At 34.6% G+C, this 19,491-nt stretch overlaps 1 long non-coding RNA gene across 1 annotated transcript in view; it reads left to right on the top strand.

The window, feature by feature from the left end:
* Window positions 1-9,307, top strand: part of LOC309614844 — a 424,525-nt gene extending 415,218 nt beyond the window's left edge. Inside the window, exon 2 of the long non-coding RNA XR_014236421.1 lies at window positions 9,163-9,307. This is a non-coding gene — a long non-coding RNA (uncharacterized lncRNA). The remainder of the gene's footprint in view (window positions 1-9,162) is intronic.
* Window positions 9,308-19,491: the final 10,184 nt, after the last annotated feature.

The raw sequence follows: 19,491 nt of genomic DNA, 5'->3' as shown, positions 1-19,491 counted from the left end.
AATATGCTTTGGAATATGATTTTTTTACATTTGGAATCATAAGATATTACAGATCAAAGCAACAACTCTGGTTATTCAGCATTTTCATTTTTCAGGATATTAAATGCCAGAAAAAGTTAACTGATTTCCCTTAGGTCACTTAAGTTTTCAGTAGCAAAGCAAGTCTGGAATCCACATCTCTTAACGTCCAGGCCAATGTTCATTTTCTGTATGCTGCCATTCAAGAAGTGATTATCTTGTCCTCTGAAAGAGCTTTGTCATCAGAGCTTGATAAGCCTTGGCTGAGTTATTTTCAAAAACAATAACAAAATCAACAATTAAAAATACCAATATTTAAGTAGAAAGTCAATATTAGTTTTAAAATAGGGTAATTCAAATAAAAATCTATAAAATTGCTACTTAAATTCTGACTTGTAAGTTTGTGATTTTTATATACTTTTATTTTTAGAAACATTATTTTTATTTTCTAATTTTACACTTAGAATGTTCTGGCAATGGTAGTCAATTTATATCTTACAGTCGGCAAGGATTTCCAACTTGAAAACTTTTCTGCTCTGAGCTGAACCGCTTTTTCATGTATTCAAGACTCATTCACTGTGAACAGTTTTTTTCTTTTAGTAAGTGTACATTCAAGTCCTGGGGCATGCTAAGAAACTCGCAGTGATGCAACACCCAACCCAACGGTGTAAAGTATGAGAGGTGTGAGCCAAGTTCAGAGGAAAATCAGTTTTTCTAGTCTGGTGTCTTACAGAGCTGTGTTAGGTGCATAGTTTAGTGGGTGAGTTGGAAGGAGAAATATTCTAGTCTTAAATAAATTTGGGAATCACCTACCTAAACAAAGAAAAATATATTTCTTGACTGCACTACTTCTCAGGGTCTTCATAATGTGGGTATATATTATGAAACTATAACAAGGGGATTGTCAATCTTTAAAACAAAAATGTAAGCAGTTTAGCCAGCAAAATCAAGTTTTTTCCAGAAAAGCAGCTGGGTTGTTGCTGAGAAAGGAGAAAATCTTTCTTCTTCCTGCTGGGGTATATAAAGCAACTGGGAGGAGTAATACATGCATGAGTGCTCCCCTTTCAGGATTTCCCAACTCCATTTTGAATGAGGTTTTCCTTTATTCATTTTCACAGGGATATTATACAACTTTTTTTTTTTTTTCATTTGGCCATTGAATACTGTTCATAACCTTATTCCAAGACATGGGCACCGCAACAGATACTTTGGAAAAGAAAGTTGCAATGAAGTAAAGGAAGATTGCATGTTTATTATCTTTTATTATCTATCATTTCTGGTTCCAGATGTCTCAGTCCCATTTTGCCTTATCTATCCTTACAGTACCATTTTTTTTTTTTTTTTGATACCTTCCATAAGAATGAGTAAAGACCGGTACTTTTCGATAGTCTGACTGTTATGCTTCACTCTCCTCTAATGCTCAATGTCAATTGAACAGATAATTTTTACATGCCCTCTAAGGAAGAAGGCAAGAAAGAGGCTTTGTTAAATTAGGATGAGGTACGAGTTTTAGTAAAATAAATTTTTGGAGAGAAGTATATATTAGCTAAGCCTCTGAAGCTCATAACTGAGTCATAAGCAAATCCAATTAATTTCAAGTTCTCTAAAGAGTTCAGTTGCAGATTCAAATAACAGTAGCTATAAAGTTGGGTTTTATTTATTTATTTATTTTTTAAAGTTTTGCACAGACTGTTTATTTTTCTCCCATAGGTGGGCAAAAATAATTCACCATGGTCACACTGTATTTAAATTAATATTTGGTATTGGGAATAGGTTGTAAAAAAAGAAAGGGTTGAGATAAGGTGAAAGAATAGTCCAATCCAAATAATGTATTCATGAGTTTTATTAACATGTGTACTGATTATAAGTTTATATGTAAAAAGGTGGTGAAGAATTTAACTTATTAGACTTTTAATAAATATAATAACATTTTCTTTTTTCTCCTTACCTATGATTTAAATAAGTTATTTGATAAATATCAGTAAGGCAGGAGCCCATGTACAATTTATTCAAAATACACTAGGACTGTTAAGATTTCTGCCAATAAAATCAATACATATTTAAAACATAAAATAGAGCATATGCATTTGAATTCTTGTTGTACTTTCCAAAATGGTCACCTATTACTTTACTAACCTTGCCAAATTTTTTATTAATATATTATAATTTTCTTATTTGTGTATACTAACATAATGTTCTTCAATAACATCTGGTACTAGAAGAGAAAAACATATTTGCTAGAATACAAGCAGATAAAGTTGTTTTATTTTGTTAGTAATCCATGAATAATCATTAAAAAAATTATTTCTATTCCCTTAAAGTATCAGAAAGTTTTAAGGTGTCCTCATATAGGGAAAGATCCCTGTGGGCATTAGAAAGTCTCCTGCCTTTTCACTAGTCTCACTTTTACTACAAATAGACAATGCACACAAAAATGAGACCTTTATAATTTTCTTATTATAACTCAAGTTATAAGACTTATTAGGCACTCAAAAATAATTGATTTTTTTATAACTTAAATTTTATTTGGTAAATGTTGAGGGCTTCCTCATACTTATGACAGTGAAAATGAATAGAATTAAATATTGGAAACTTTTGTGATGTTAAATTTATAATTATCTCTATGAATATTCATGGCTCTATTTAGCAAAGGGAGGTCAGGTACATGAAAACATGTAATTCGAAGTATAGGATAAAACTTAAACATTTATATTTTTAAAACTATTGAAGCTCCTACTAAGATAGTTTCTCTGGTTAAGAAAAATATACCAGAAATATTTTCAGGTTTACTCTCACCTAGGCTGACTTAAAAGTGGAAATTCTTATGAACAAAAATGTTAATTACCATATGAATTACTAGGTAAATTTATCAGTATTCAAAACTGTAATTTGAATGGCAGAGATTCAACAAAACCAATAAGAGTACAGAAGAAATGTCAGGAAAGAAATTCTAAATATCCTATCACATCATTAAAATATGTGCCAAAGAAATCAGGATCATTTGTTTTGTTTGGTTTTTCTCTCTATCCAGGCAATACAAAAAAAAAAAAAAAAGGTGTGTTTTTATATTTTAAGATTATAATTAATATCAATGTAATTGTTTAGTGATTTACTGTTTACAAAGCATTGTTGTAAGCATTTCCCACAGGTAATCTTCACACCCAATCTTGTTGTGAATAAAAATTAAATCTAGTTTCCAGAGAGTGAAACAGAGACGGAGATTAAACAATAGATGCCAAATCATACACCAAGTAGTGGATGGAGTACCGACTCCACCCATAATTGTCCCACTTCCTTAATCAACTTATCAATAAAAACATTGTTAGAATCCACTTTGAGCCAGATTCCATGCCAAGGTGTGGGGATATAAGGTGAAGAGACAGCCATGGTTTACTTTACAATGGAATTTACAAATCCCCTATTTTTCCTTTGTACTCTTCTATACTGATTACATTGAATCTCTCATGTTAGAAAACCATTTTAGTCATGAAAAATAGAAAGTGATTCTCTTTAATAGGCAAAAGATATTAAATTTTTACGAAAAAGGATATACTTCAACAATTCCATTCATCAAATATATCTATGAGGTGGGCATTCACCTGGGTCCTGGAGAGAATCAGATGAATAAAACAGGAGACTTTCATTAGAAACTAATGGGAAACACAGACGGAATAATTTGAGTGCTAAAAGAAAATACAAGTACTTTCCTGTGGGAGGGTAGACAACTATGAGTTTCTCATGTTTATATTCTTGGTTCTTGGAAAGGTGCCACACAGCAATATTTTAACAAGGATTTGTGGAATTAAAGTAGCAATAACTTCTGTATAAGGGGAATTAAGGACGATCTTAAGAAGGTGACATAAACTGGCATCAAAACTGTAAAACAGCAAAATGGCATCTCATCCATATCTAGGGCCACTAGAGTAAAAGTAAACTAACCAGAGATAATTGGTTTATTTAACTTTTAAAGTAAAATGTTTCAAATCCTAAATTGCCAATAATCCAATAAACAACTGATATTATCTCCGGAAAGCAATAAGGAAATGTCCATAAACCTTAGAAAGCTGACTGACTTACAATACAAAGTTTACGCCCATTATCCAGCAGGTGTATAGTTTTATATTTTTCAAATTTTTATCTATTCTTCTGGTTAAAGTCAATGACCATAGGGACTTTGTAAAGTACTTTCTAATATTCGATTTATCTCAGGGTCTGTCTCAAAATAGAAACAACTTTAAAATTTCAACTTTCAAATCTGCACATTAAGTTATATCATTTTGCTTGTGAGATCAAAGACTCTACAACATTTTTACTGTCTTATATTCCCAGAATTTTTCATAGTAAACTTGTTTTTTGTACTGGTCCCCAAATACAGAAGATACTTGGCAATTATGAATTTCAACATGATAGAAAGTTGATCAGAAGAAGGTCAGATTCAATTCTTCAGAAGGATTTCTAAATATAAAAAAAGTCAGTTTGTTTGGGTTTCTGACAAGATTTAACTTTGAATGCCAGCAGCCTTAAAATGGCTTGTTTTTGTTCCATTTATGACTGTAGTGAAAGATTAGTTATTTTCCCCAAAATTGTTTTGTCCCCTTTTGCTTAAAACTATTAAATGGAACAGGGTGATAAAGCTGTTCAATTTCAACAAAGATAATCTAGCTATTTCAGATGAAGAAGCTAAGAAATAACTAGGGCAGAAACATTTATTCATTTGTCGTAAAATCGTGAGCACTCAGAATCTGGCATTTCAGAGGTCTTGGTACACATGGAATAAAGAAACTATCCAAGCACAAGCTCACTTGTCTTCAGATCAAGGTGTTAATGGCATTTTTGTTGCCATCAGTAGTTTTCTAAATCTTTATCAATAAACTAGATCATTGACCTGCAAAATTCATAAAAAAATAATGCTTTCACTCACTTTTATTTCTCCCAACCATATTGCTGTTTGTATTTTACTATTCCCACCACCACTCTTATACAGGTATTTAAAAAGAGAGGATTTTATAGATTGGTTAGAAAACGTATAATATTTTTCCCAGTATTAGGTTTTTGGATTCTTAATTAGGATGATTTACCTTCTGGCTATATAATCATCAAAACAAAAGACAGTCATAACCATACAAAAATGTGTAGTTGAAGAACATTAGAGTACATTGTAGCAGCTTGTCTCTTAAAACTCATCCCAGGGAACTCCCTGGTAGTCCAGTGGTTAGGGCTCCTCCCTTCCACTTCAGGGGGTACGAGTTCGATCACTGGTTGGGGAACTAGTATGTCGCTGGCGCGGTCAAAAAAACCCCCTAAAAAACCAAACTCATCCCAGTACTGTATCATCTATATTACTACTGAAATAATTCGCCCCACATCCTTTCATTCTTAGCTGCAATCAGCTTCTTAAACAAATGACAAACAGAAAAGATCACATTTATGATCTCCATTGTAGAACAAAGGAGGTGTGTTTTTCTAATTTCATAAGAATTTGGATGGTAACTAAAAAAAACATACCCATGACTTAAACTATCACCTAAGTACTATTCACTGGCTTTCCTTCCCAACTGAATAGTGAATTCTTATAGGAAACAGACTAGGATTTAAATAATCTCTTTATTCCCAATATCCTGTCCAATTAAGATGTGCTCAATAGATGTTGGATGAATTAATATCCCAAGTTTCTTATCACTAAACTCCAATGCTCCTATATATTCTCACAGTATTATCTCCATGAAGAATGGAGAAATAAATGATAACTGTTTTAATTTTCTCACTAGAAATTTCATCCTGTAACAATTGGAACTACCAGGGTGTGAGAAATTGATTGTAGAGTCCAAAGTAAGAATTAGAGTCTTTTTCAAACACATGTGCTTGTTTATTGGGCTTGCAAATAATATTAAAAGAATATCCCTCCTAATTGTTGAAGGGATAGTTTGGCATATGTATATAACAGTATATATATATATATATATATATAAAGCTCTCCTACAGTCTGAAACCCCTTGTAATGGTTTTGACATAGAAAGCTGCAGCATTAAAGTTGGGTATCAATAAGTCAGCTCATAATTTGAAATTTGATTTCAAAACATGAAAGGAGAAGTTGACTTTAAATTCCCTTTCCTCAATAGCTAATTCCTTAGGCTATATAATCTGGCTGTAGCAAAAAGTTGATCCATGATAGAAAATCCTCAACAAAACCTATCAACTGCTCCTCAGAAGATCATCAACTAACCAACTTGATCCTTTCTTCTGCATAATTGAAGGATTTTCTCAGACAATTTAGAACCAGCTTTCCTGACATATAATTATTTTTCTACTAAGTATCTCTGATGTTGGTTTTAATCTGGGGTATAATTTTGAAAGAATGGAAGAGATACTGTTTGTAGAAATTCAACAGAAGTAGCTGTGATACCTATTATCAATATCTTTTTAATCTATCATGTTGAACTGTTTATCATTTTCTTAGTTGGCAGTTTCACATGGTTCAAATTAACTAAAAGTTATGCGTGGATATTTTTAAGGTTAGGAAGTACATTTTTATTTATGGAGAATCATAAATCATAATATTTATTTTCAAGGTCACACATTAATATATATTTGAGAACTAGTCTTAAAAAGATTCAGTACTGAATTTTGGGCTTCAGATTAAAAATATAGCCATTGATTTTAGTACAGTAAAACACTACTGGAAGGACTTCAGCATACTCATACTCTGGCTTCACTGTGTCTTCACATTTTTATCTTCAAGCCAAGCTACGTGGTCCTCTCATGCTATTGTAAGGCTGGGATGGGTAAACAGGGATTTAGGATGCACAACACAAATTTAACCAGAATAATTCCGTTTCTATAAAGATTTGAATTTTGAAGTAAAATTTTCTGTGAAAAAAAAGTACTCTGCAGCTTAGAAAATAGTAACAATATAATGGATATTTTGGGTGATTGCCGGATGTGAGCTATTTAAGGGCTCTACTTATCTAAAGATGAAAATCTTTTCCAAAACCATCAAATCGTGCAATGTTGTTAATTCTTAAGGAAAATGAAATTGGGGACTGGGGGTTTCAAATTGATGGACCTCATTTTCCTGATATCATCATTTATCATTTTGTCATACTCTCTGTTACTGTTGGTATAAGTAACTCCAATCTCTTATAAGATCTGAAAATTATTCTGTTGTATTGATCAGTTAATCCTATTAAAAGAGACATGGAACTCTTGCCTCTCTGGTAGATCATTAGTGAGACCATTCATCAAAACAGCACTGTCCAATAAAAATATGTGACACACATATAATTTTAAATTTTCAACTAGCCCTATTAAAAGACAAAGATGAAATTAATTTTCATAATCTATTTTATTTAACTCAATAGATCCAAAATAGTATTATCACTTTAACATGTAATCAATAATTAGGGTAAATTCTCAGACTCTTCACAATTTCTGATTTAACTCTGTTCCAATAAATTTTAGAGATAGACTTTGAATTTTGATATTAATCTAATTTTCATATGTCAAAAAACCTAATTCTTCTAAAAATTTTCTTCAACCATTTAAAATGTAAAAACCATTCTTAGATTATGAGTTATAGAAAAGTAAGGAGGCTGGGTTTTGCTGTTAGGCTCTAGTTTGTCCACCTCTAAGTTGTCACATTAGTAGGTACATAGTTCAAAATAGTTTTTAAAGTCTGTCTTGACTTAATTTAATACTAATCAGTAAAAATTGGGTTAGTATAAAAATCCAAGCTGGAAAATTTCATGAATTACCACTTGATTTTTGAAAGAATGAATAAGTGAATAAATTCCAATCAAGATTTTGGCATTATTCTGGAAAATCACAAATGATCCTTCCTTGCAATTTTTGATGGCTCATTTCTATTAAGGGGTCAGCTAAAGGATCCTGACATCTGGTATCTTTTCGCACAGTCTGTGGTATATGTTTTTATTCTCAAGGGAGAATACACTGTATCTAGGTCTACTCATTGTAGTCATTCATTTTGAAAAGTTGTAGATGTGCACTTTGCCTTCAAATATACTCATATTTTGCATCAAATTAACTGATTCTAGAAAAACTTGTAACCCCTGTTCATGATTCTTAATTCATATAGCTCAGTATTATCAATATTCATTTAGTATAGGAAATATGCAAAAATCTTTCTAGGTAGAGTTGTCAATATTCTATCATCCAGAAAAATTAAAATCTCCTTCACCTTTTCATGACTCCCAAAATAAAGAAAAATTATCAGTATAAAAATTGTGGTACTGTATAAATGAACCTCTTTGCACCCACTTATTTAGCTGTCCCTATCAATTCTCAGTCGAAGCAAATGAAAGAAGTTGAACATTAAATCGTACTTTAATTTTAATTTTGAACTTTTAGAGCCAGATTTCTTTTTAAAGACTAAACTGCTTTAAAATAGTCATTAAAACATCATTTTTCTTTTTACCAACTATTTCTAGGTTTTAAAAGTCTAATAAAACCTCATAGATTAATTAGTCATGACCTGAAGTCATAATCTAAAATATTAGAATATTATGTTAATGTATTATTACATCAAAAACACATTTAACTGAAGTCTAAATGAAATGGATTATGCTCTATTATTAGAACTTTGGAATAATATCTTCAAAGTCAATGCACAATGTGCCATTTTAAGATACTTTAAATGTCATTTTATCTTATTCTTAGGAAATTGAATATACGATTCATTTCTTCCTACCTTATGCTGTGCAACATTCACCTTGGTTTCATACTTGCTTGGGGAAGAAATATTTAAATCATTTTTATTCTTTGTTTATTTTCATTATCCTCCAGCTTTATATTGGGCTTAGAGTTGATCTTGAATCTTCCAGCTATATAGGTTGTTGTACTACAAGATATTTTTTGAGTAAAATTTAATTTTTTTTCAAAACCCATCTCACACACGGCTTGACTTACTTGGGATTCTTTAGATGCACAATGATGGAAATGCTTTATGCTTCATTCCTCTGCTTTAGTGGAAAGGTAAAAGAGAAGATGAGTAGATCAAAACATTTGATTGTGAAATGGGCACACTTTATGTACAAAGGAGATAAATTAGGAGACAGATTGTATGGATTGAGTCTTGGAGGCTCTGTAGCTGCAGACAGACATGTTGAATATTGACTCACAGAAGTTCAGCAGTTTTTTTTTTTGTTTTTTTTTTTAATTTTTATTTATTTATTTATTTTTTATTTATTTATGGCTGTGTTGGGTCTTCGTTTCTGTGCGAGGGCTTTCTCTAGTTGTGGCAAGTGGGGACCACTCTTCATCGCGGTGCGCAGGCCTCTCACTATCGCGGCCTCTCTTGTTGCGGAGCACAGGCTCCAGACGCGCAGGCTCAGTAATTGTGGCTCACGGGCCTAGTTGCTCTGCGGCATGTGGAATCTTCCCAGACCAGGGCTCGAACCCGTGTCCCCTGCATTGGCAGGCAGATTCTCAACCACTGCGCTACCAGGGAAGCCCAGTTCAGCAGTTTTATAGTGGAGGTAACGTGTAAACTGAATGAAAGTGTTATTAGTTCTGCTGAACACAAGATTCTTCCAAAAAGACAACTTAGTCTTAAGGCAGTAAGCAGAAATGGTATTAACATTTAAGTTAGACCTGGAGGATAGAGATAGTGCTGCTTGAAACTGATTATTTTGCCTAAACCAGTGGGCATTCATCTTTATAATTTGAGACAGGGAAAGTTTTATGTGTAGTACTATTTGGCTAAAAAAACATTTTAACATTTGTTTGTTCTTTCCTTTCTCATTATTATTGAGTTACTTTAAGGTTAACATTACAGCTATGGGGACACTGAATATTTGGTAATTTTAAAATGAGAAAGAACTTTAACTATCAAGTAAAATGTGCTATCCATGGCATGGCAATCCTGTCATAAATAAAAATAAGAAAAAGTGGTATATTACAACCACCTTATATTATGGTTGCCAGAGAGTTGTGGAGGCACAAAGGACAAAAGGAGCACAATTCTGGAGAACAAGAGAACAGAGAAACTCTCAGAGTAAACTAAGGATCTTCAGCTGTCCCTGGGGAAATCTGCTAAGTCAAGCTACACAAAGACTAAGATTCTTTGATAGGGTTAGATAGAGGACAAATATTGAGGAGAAACCAGAAGAGGTTTTAGTGATTATACAGAGCTGGAAGAAAAAAAAAATAATTGAGGACTCAAGAAACATCATACATACTGGTATCTTAAAGAAATCCTAAGTTCTGAAGAAGTGTGAGCTAGAAAGCAAGCCAAAGTGCTGAATTAAAAATTTCTGAAAACCAAAGTGCATTTCTCTTAGTCTCTTGGGATTGAGAAGGTAATATACTAGATGTTCACTGAAAGACATGGAGGGACATGTCCTAGGAATAGGGCAAACTGGAAGTCATCTGCAATAAACCAAAACTGGAGCCCAGATTTGATCCGGTTCAATCCACGTATTGATTAAGTTTCTGGCCAATATTTTTTTTCTGCCTAACAGAGGAATGGGCCAACTCTTTCTGGTGGGAGCTAAATTACTTCCAGCCAATGAACATTTTAATAGAAAATATCTGTCACTAAATTTAATGTTATGAGATATTTTAAAAAAACAGGAAAATTGAACTGATAAACAAGGGTGTAAAATAGACATTAAAGCATAACAGTTGGTGACCTAGATGCTGTAGTTAACACAAATGACTTTAAATTATGATTATGTTAAAAAAAAACCCTAGAGGTAAAGGTAGAAAAGATAGACAAAAACATGGAGAATTGCAAAACAGAATGAGAATAAATATTAAAAAATGAATTTAAATTCATGAACTGAAAAATACAATAACTGAAATTAAGACTATTTGTTGGGTTTATCAGTAGATTGTATGAAAACAAAACAAGATCAGTGAACTGTAATACATATCAACAGAAAATTAATTTTGAAGCATAGACAGAAAAAAATCAAGGGAAAAAACAAATGATAGGGAACTTGTGGAATAGAGTCTAAATATCCAAAATATTATTTGGAGGCTCAGAAAGGAAGGAAAATGTGAATGAAGCAGATAAAAGCTAAGAAATTTATAAAACAGTTTAAATACCTCAACTCATAGTTTAAGAAATTCAGAAAAGTCCAAGAAGGATAAGCACAAAGGAAATACAATCTAGGACCATTATAGTCTAACTAATAAAAACCAAAAAGAAAAATAAAACATTAAAAGAGCTAGAGAAGAAAAAAATAAAGGGCAAATCAGTTCTTTTAAACATGTTTATTGGAGTATAATTGCTTTACAATGGTGTGTTAGTTTCTGCTGTATAAAAAAGTGAATCAGCTATATGTATACATATAACCCTACATCCCCAGCCTCTTGCATCTCCTTCACCCGCTCCCTATCCCACCCCTCTAGGTGGTCAAAAAGCACCAAGCTGATCTCCCTGTGCTATGAGGCTGCTTCCCACTAGCTATCTATTTTACATTTGGTAGTGTATATATGTCCATGCCACTATCTCACTTCGTCCCAGCTTACCCTTCCCCCTCCCTGTATCTTCAAGTCCATTCTTCACGTCTGTGTCTTTATTCCTGTCCTGCCCTTAGGTTCTTCAAAACCTTCTTCTTTTTTTTTAGCTTCCATATATATGTGTTAGCATACAGTATTTTTTTTTTCTCTTTCTGACTTACTTCACTCTGTATGAAAGTCTCTAGGTCTATCCACCTCACTAAAAATAACTCAATTTCACTTTTTTTTTGGCTAAGTAATATTCCATTGTATAGATGTGCCACTTCTTCTTTATCCATTCATCTGTCCATGTACACTTAGATTGCTTCCATGTCCTGGCTATTGTAAATAGTGCTACAATGAATATTGTGGTACATGTCTCTTCTTGAATTATGGTTTTCTCAGGGCATATGCCCAGTAGTGGGATTGCTGGGTCATATGGTAGTTCTATTTTTAGTTTTTTGGGGACCTCCATACTGTTCTCCATAGTGGCTGTATCAATTTACATTCCCATTAACAGTGAAAGAGGGTTCCCTTTTCTCCACACCCTCTCCAGCATTTATTGTTTGTAGATTTTTTGATGATGGCAATTCTGACCAGTGTGAGGTGATACCAAATTGTAGTTTTGATTTGCATTTCTCTAATGATTAGTGATGTTGAGCATCCTTTCATGTGTTTGCTGGCAATCTGTATGCCTTCTCTGGAGAAATGTCTACTTAGGACTTCTGCCCATTTTTAGATTGGGTTGTTTGTTTTTTCGATATTGAGCTGCAAATGCTACATGTGTAATTTGGAAATTAATGCTTTTTTAGTTGCTTCGTTTGCAAATATTTCCTCCCATTCTCAGGGTTGTCTTTTTGGCTTGTTTAAGGTTTCCTTGGCTGTGCAAAAAGCTTTTAAGTTTCATTAGGTCCCATTTGTTTACTTTTGTTTTTATTTCCATTTCTCTAGGAAGAGGGTCAAAAACGATCTTGCTGTGATTTATGTCATAGAGTGTTCTGCCTATGTTTTCCTCTAAGAGTTTTATAGTGTCTGTCCTTACATTTAGGTCTTTAATCCACTTTGAGTTTATTTTTATGTATGGTGTGAGGGAGTGTTCTAATTTTATTCTTTTCCATGTAGCTGTCCAGTTTTTCCAGCACCACTTATTGAAGAGACTGTCTTTTCTCCATTGTATATTCTTGCCTTCTTTATCAAAGATAAGGTGACCATATGTGTGTGGATTTATCTCTGGGCTTTCTATCCTGTTCCATTAATCTATATCTCTGTTTTTGTGCAGGTAACATACTGTCTTCAATACTCTAGCTTTGTAGTATAGTCTGAAGTCAGGGAACCTGATTCCTCCAGCTCCATTTTTCTTTCTCAAGAGTGCTTTAGTTATTCAGGATCTTTTGTGTTTCCCTACAAATTGTGAAATTTTTTATTCTAGTTCTGTGAAAAATGCCATTGGTAGTTTGATAGGGATTGCATTGAATCTGTAGATTGCTTTGGGTAGTATAGTCATTTTCACAATGTTGATTCTTCCAATCCAAGAACATGGTATATCTCTCCATCTATTTGAATCATCTTTAATTTCTTTCATCAGTGTCTTGTAGTTTTCTGCATACAGGTCTTTTGTCTCCTTAGGTAGGTTTATTCCTAGGTATTTTATTCTTTTTGTTGCCATGGTAACTGGGAGTGTTTCCTTAAATTCTCTTTCAGATTTTTCATTATTAGTGTATAGGAATGCAAGAGATTTCTGTGCATTAATTTTGTATCTGTTACTTTACCAGATTCATTGATTAGCTCTAATAGTTCTCTGGTAGCATCTTTAGGATTCTCTATGTATAGTATCATGTCATCTGCAAACAGTGACAGTTTTACTTCTTTTCCGATTTGGATTCCTTTTATTTATTTTTCTTCTCTGATTGCTGTGGCTAAAACTTCCAAAGCTATGTTGAATAATAGTGGTAAGAGTGGGGAACCTTGTCTTGTTCCTGATCTTAGTGGAAATGGTTTCAGTTTTTCACCATTGAGAAGGATGTTGGCTGTGGGTTTGTCATATATGGCCTTTATTATGTTGAGGTAATCTCCCTCTATGCCTTATTTCTGGAGGGCTTTTATCATAAATGGGTGTTGAATTTTGTCAAAAGCTTTTTCTGCATCTATTGAGTTGATCATATGGTTTTTCTCCTTCAATTTGTTAATATGGTTTATCACATTGATTGATTTGCATATATTGAAGAATCCTTGTTTTACTGGAATAAACCCCACTTGATCATGGAGTATGATGCTTTTAATTTTCTGTTGGATTCTGTTTGCTAGTATTTTGTTGAGGGTTTTTGCATCTACGTTCATCAGTGATATTGGCCTGTAGTTTTCTTCTTTTGTGACATCTTTGTCTGGTTTTGGTAGCAGGGTGATAGTGGCCTCGTTGAATGAGTTTGGGAGTGTTCCTCCCTCTGCTATACTTTGGAAGAGTTTGAGAAGGATAGGTGTTAGCTCTTCTCTAAATATTTGATAGAATTTGCCTGTGAGACCATCTGGTCCTAGGCTTTTGTTTGTTGGAAAATCTTTAATCACAGTTTCAATTTCAGTGCTTGGGATTTGTCTGTTTATATTTTCTATTTCTTCCTGGTTCAACTTCGGAAGGTTGTGCTATTTTAAGAATTTGTCCATTTCTTCCAGATTGTCCATTTTATTGGCATATAGCTGCTTGTAGTAATCTCACATGATCCTTTGTATTTCTGCAGTGTCAGTTGCTACTTCTGCTTTTTCATTTCTAATTCTATTGATTTGAGTCTTTGCCCTTTTTTCTTGATGAGTCTGGCTAATGTTTTATCAATTTTTTTTATCTTCTCAAAGAACCAGCTTTTAGGTTTATTGATCTTTGCTATCCTTTCCTTCATTTCTTTTTCATTTATTTCTGATCTGATATTTATGATTTCTTTCCTTCTGCTAACTTTGGGGATTTTTTATCCTTCTTTCTCTTATTGCTGTAGGTGTAAGGTTAGGTTGTTTATTTGTGCTGTTTCTTGTTTCTTGAGGTAGGACTGTATTGCTATAAACTTCCCTCTTAGAACTGCTTTTGTTGTATCCCATAAGATTTGGGTTGTTGTGTTTTCATTTTCATTTATTTCTAGGTATTTTTTGATTTCCTCTTTGATTTCTTCAGTGATCTTTTGGTTATTTAGTAGTGTATTGTTTAGTCTCCATGTGTCTGTAGTTTTTACAGATCTTGTCCTGTAATTGATATGTAGTGTCATAGCATTGTGGTAAGAAAAGATACTTGATACGATTTCAATTTTGTTAAATTTACCAAGGCTTGATTTGTGATGCAAGATATGATCTGTCCTGGAGAAGTTCTATGAGTACTTGAGAAGAAAGTGTATTTTGTTTTTTTTTTTTTGGATGGAATGTCCTATAAATATCAATTAAGTCCATCTTGTTTAATGCATCATTTAAAGCTGTGTTTCCTTATTTATTTTGATTTTGGATGATCTGTCCATTGGTGAAAGTGGGGTGTTAAAGTCCCCTACTATGATTGTGTTGCTGTCGATTTCCCCTTTTATGGCTGTTAGCATTTGCTTTATGTACTGAGGTGCTCCTATGTTGGGTGCATAAATATTTACAATTGTTATATCTTCTTCTTGGATTGATCCCTTGATCATTATGTAGTGTCCTTCTTTGTCTCTTGTAATAGTCTTTATTTTAAAGTCTATTTTGTCTAATATGAGAATTGCTACTCCAGCTTTCTTTTGATTTCCATTTGCATGGAATATCTTTTTCCATCCCCTCACTTTCAGTCTGTATGTGTCTCTAGGTCTGAAGTGGGTCTCTTGTAGACAGCATCTATATGGGTTTTGTTTTTGTGTCCATTCAGCGAGTCTATGTCTTTTGATTGGAGCACTTAATCCATTTACATTTAAGGTAATTATCGATATGCATGTTCCATTTTCTTATTTGTTTTGGGTTTGTTAATTTAGGGCTTTTCCTTCTCTTGTGTTTCCTGCTTAGATAATTTCTTTTAGCTTTTCTTGTAAAGCTGGTTTGGTGTGCTGAATTGTCTTAACTTTTGCTTGTCTGTAAGGGTTTTAATTTCTCTGTCGAATCTGAGATCCTTGCTGGGTAGAGTAATCTTGGTTTTAAGTTTTTCCCTTTCATCAGTTTAAATATGTACTGCCAGACCCTTCTGGCTCGCAAAGTTTCTGCTGAGAAACCAGCTGTTAACTTTATGGGGATTCCCTTGTATATTATTTGTTGCTTTTCCCTTGCTGCTTTTAATATTTTTTTCTTTGTATTTAATTTTTGATAGTTTGATTAATATGTGTCTTGGCATATTTTTCCTTAGATTTATCCTGTGTGGGACTCTGCGCTTCCTGGACTTGAGTGACTATTTCCTTTTCCATATTAGGGAAGTTTTCAACTATAATCTCTTCAACATTTTCTCAGTCTCTTTCTTTTTCTCTTCTTCTTCTGGGACCTTTATAATTCAGATGTTTGTGTGTTTAAAGTTGACCCAGAAGTCTCTGAGACTATCCTGAATTCTTTTCATTCTTTTTTCTTTATGCTGCTCTGCAGTAGTTATTTCTACTGTTTTATCTTCCGGGTCACTTATCTGGTCTTCTGCCTCAGATATTCTGCTATTGATTCCCTCTAGAGAATTTTTAATTTCATTTATTGTGTTGTTCATCATTGTTTATTTGCCCTTTAGTTCTTCTAGTTCCTTGTTAATCATTTCTTATATTTTCTGCATTCTATTTCCAAGATTCTGGATCATCTTTACTATCTTTCCTCTGAATTCTTTTTCAGGTAGACTGCCTATTTAGTCTTCATTTGTTTGGTCTGGTGAGTTTTTTCTTTGCTCCTTTATCTGCTGTTTAATTCTCTGTCTTCTCATTTTGCTTAACTTACTGCATTTGAGGTCTCCTTTTCGCAGGCTACATGTTTGTAGTTCACGTTGTTTTTGGTGTCTGACCCCAGTGGGTAAGGTGGGTTCAGTGGGTTGTGTAGGCTTCCTGGTGGAGGGGACTGGTTTCTGTGTTCTGGTGGATGAGGCTGGATCTTGTCTTTCTGGTGGGCAGGACCACATCTTGTGGTGTGATTTGGGGTGCCTCTGAACTTACTATGATTTTAGGCAGCCTGTCTCTAATGGGTGAGGTTGTGTTCCTGTCTTGCTAGTTTTTTGGCATGGGTTGTCCAGCACTGTAGCTTGCTGGTCTTTGAGTGGAGCTGTGTCTTAGCTTTGAGATGGAGATCTCTAGGAGTGCTTCTGCCATTTGATATTATGAGGGGTCAGGAGGTCTCTGGTGGACCAATGTCCTGTAATTGTCTCTCCCACCTAAGAGGCTCAGGCCTGACCCCCGGCCGGAGCACCAAGACCCTTTCAGCCACCTGGCTCAGAAGAAAAGGGAGATAAAAAAAAGAAAGAAAGAAAAAATATAAATAAATAAAATAAATAAAGTTATTAAAATAAAATTTTAAAAATTATTAAAAATTAAAAAGTAATAATAAAAGAAAGAAGAGAGCAACCAAACCAAGAAACAAATCCAGCAATGATAATAAGCACCTAAAACTATAATAAAAAAAACAAAAAACAAAATCAAAAACAAACAAACCAAAAAAAACGGACACACAGAACCCAGGACAAATAGTAAAAGCAAATGTATATAGGCAAAATCACACAAGGAAGCATACACATACACACTCACAAAAAGAGAAAAAGAAAAAATATATATTTTTTTTTTAAAAAAGGAAGAGAGCAACCAAATCATTGAACAAATCTACCAATGATAATAAGGTCTAAATATTAAACTAAAATAAACATAAAACCAGAAACAAATTAGTTGCAGAAAACAAACCCCAAGTCTACAGTTGCTCCCAAAGTCTATCGCCTCAATTTTGGGATGATTCATTGTCTGTTCAGGTATTCTACAGATGCAGGCTACATTAAGTTGATTGTGGTGATTTAATCTGCTGCTCCTGAGGCTGCACAGAGAAATTTCCCTTTCTTTTCTTTGTTTGCACAGCTCTTGGGGTTCAGCTTTGGGTTTGGCCCTGCCTCTACATGTAGGTCACCTGAGCATGTCTGTTCCCCGCCTTGACAGGGCGGGGTTAAAGGAGCAGCTGATTAGGGGGCTCTGGCTCACTCAGGCTGGGGGGAGGGAGGGGTACAGAATGACGGGTGAGGAGGCAGAGGCCAGCATGACATTGCAACAGCCTGAGGCACGCCTTTTGTTTTCCCAGGGAAGTTGTCCCTCAATCACGGTTCCCTGGCAGTGGCGGACTGCACAGGCTCCTGGGAGGGGAGGTATGGATAGTGACCTGTGCTTGCACACAGGCTTCTTGGTGGCTGCAGCAGCAGCCTTAGCTTTTCATGCCTGTCTCTGGTGTCTGCACTGATAGCTGTGGCTCATGCCTGTCTCTGGAGCTCGTTTAGGCGGTGCTCTGAATCCCCTCTCCTCTCACACCCCGAAACAATGGTCTCTTGCCTCTTAGGCAGTTCTAGACTTTTTCCTGGACTCCCTCCAGGTTAGCTGTGGCACACTAGCCTCCTTCAGGCTGTGTTCACGCAGCCAACCCCAGTCCTCTCCCGGGGATCTGAACTCTGAAGCCTGAGCCTCAGCTCCCAGCCCCTGGCCACCCCGGCGGGTGAGCAGACAAACCTCTCGGGCTGGTGAGTGCTGCTCGGCACTGATCCTCTGTGCAGGAAACTCTCCGCTTTGCCCTCTGCACCCCTGTTGCTATGCTCTCCTCCATGGCTCCGAAGCTTCTCCCCCCCCACCCCTCTTCCCCACCAGTGAAGGGGCTTCCTAGTGTGAGGAAACTTTTCCTCCTTCACAGCTCCCTCTCAGAGGTCCCATCTTTATTCTTTTGTCTCTGTTTTTTCTTTTTCCTTTTGCCCTACCCAGGTACACAGGGAGTTTCTTGCCTTTTGGGAAGTCTGAGGTCTTCTGCCAGTGTTCAGTAGGTGTTCTGTAGGAGTTGTTCCACACGTAGTTGTATTTTTGATGTATTTGGGGGAAGGAAGGTGATCTCCACCTCGTACTTCTCCACCATCCTGAAGGTCCCCCGAACATATCATTTTCATTTCATCTAATCCTTCACAGAAAATATGGAAGCCAGAAGAGAGTCAACTGTAAACTACTGAAGTAAATAAATGTCAATCTAGATTTCTATATTCAGAAACATGTATTCTTCTAAAATGATATTGAAATAAAGATAGTTTCAGATAAATAAAAACTGAGTGAAGATATTGCTGGCAGGCCCACATTAAGACAAACAAATGAAAACAGGAAAAACAAAGAAATCACTTAAGTTTTTCACTAAAACTGAAAGAATGTGAGCAGACGAAATCATGAGAAAGCAAGAAAAAAATAAAGAAAACCAGAAAGTGATATTACATGGGTAAATATAAATAATACAAGGACCAGTGCATAATTATTTTAATAATCCAAAAAAAAAAGACTGGGGAAAAAAAAAGAATGAAAGTAAAATATGTGATCATTTTGACATCAAAAGCCAGGGCAACAGAAGAAAAAATAAGTAAGTGGAACTGTATCAAACTAGAGAGCTTCTGCACAACAGAGAAAACCATCAACAAAATGAAAAGGCAACCTACTGAATGGGAGAAAATGCAAATCATATATCTGTTAACGGGGTAATATTAAAAATATATAAAGAGCACACACAACTCAATAGCAATAAAAACCCAAACAATCCAATTTAACATTTGGCAGAAACTCTGAATAGACATTTTTTCTAAAGAAGAAATACAAATGGCCCACAGGTACATGAAAAGATTCTCAATATTACTAATTATCAGGGAAATGAAAATTAAAACCACAATGAGATATCACCTCACACCTGTTAGTATAGTTATTATAAAAAAAAAAAAAAGAAATAACATAACATGTTGGTGAAGATGTGGAGGAAAGGGAACACATTCCTGTGGGAATGTCCTACACAGGAAGGTAAATGTCTCCTCTTCCTATTTTCCTCTTTCCTGCCGATTATGATGTGGATAGGATGGTG

This window comes from Balaenoptera borealis (genome assembly GCF_965194805.1).
Source record: "Balaenoptera borealis genome assembly, chromosome: 17".
NCBI lineage: Eukaryota > Metazoa > Chordata > Mammalia > Artiodactyla > Balaenopteridae > Balaenoptera > Balaenoptera borealis.
Note: the sequence above shows the minus strand (reverse complement) of the source record. Positions and strands in the feature narration are given on the sequence as shown.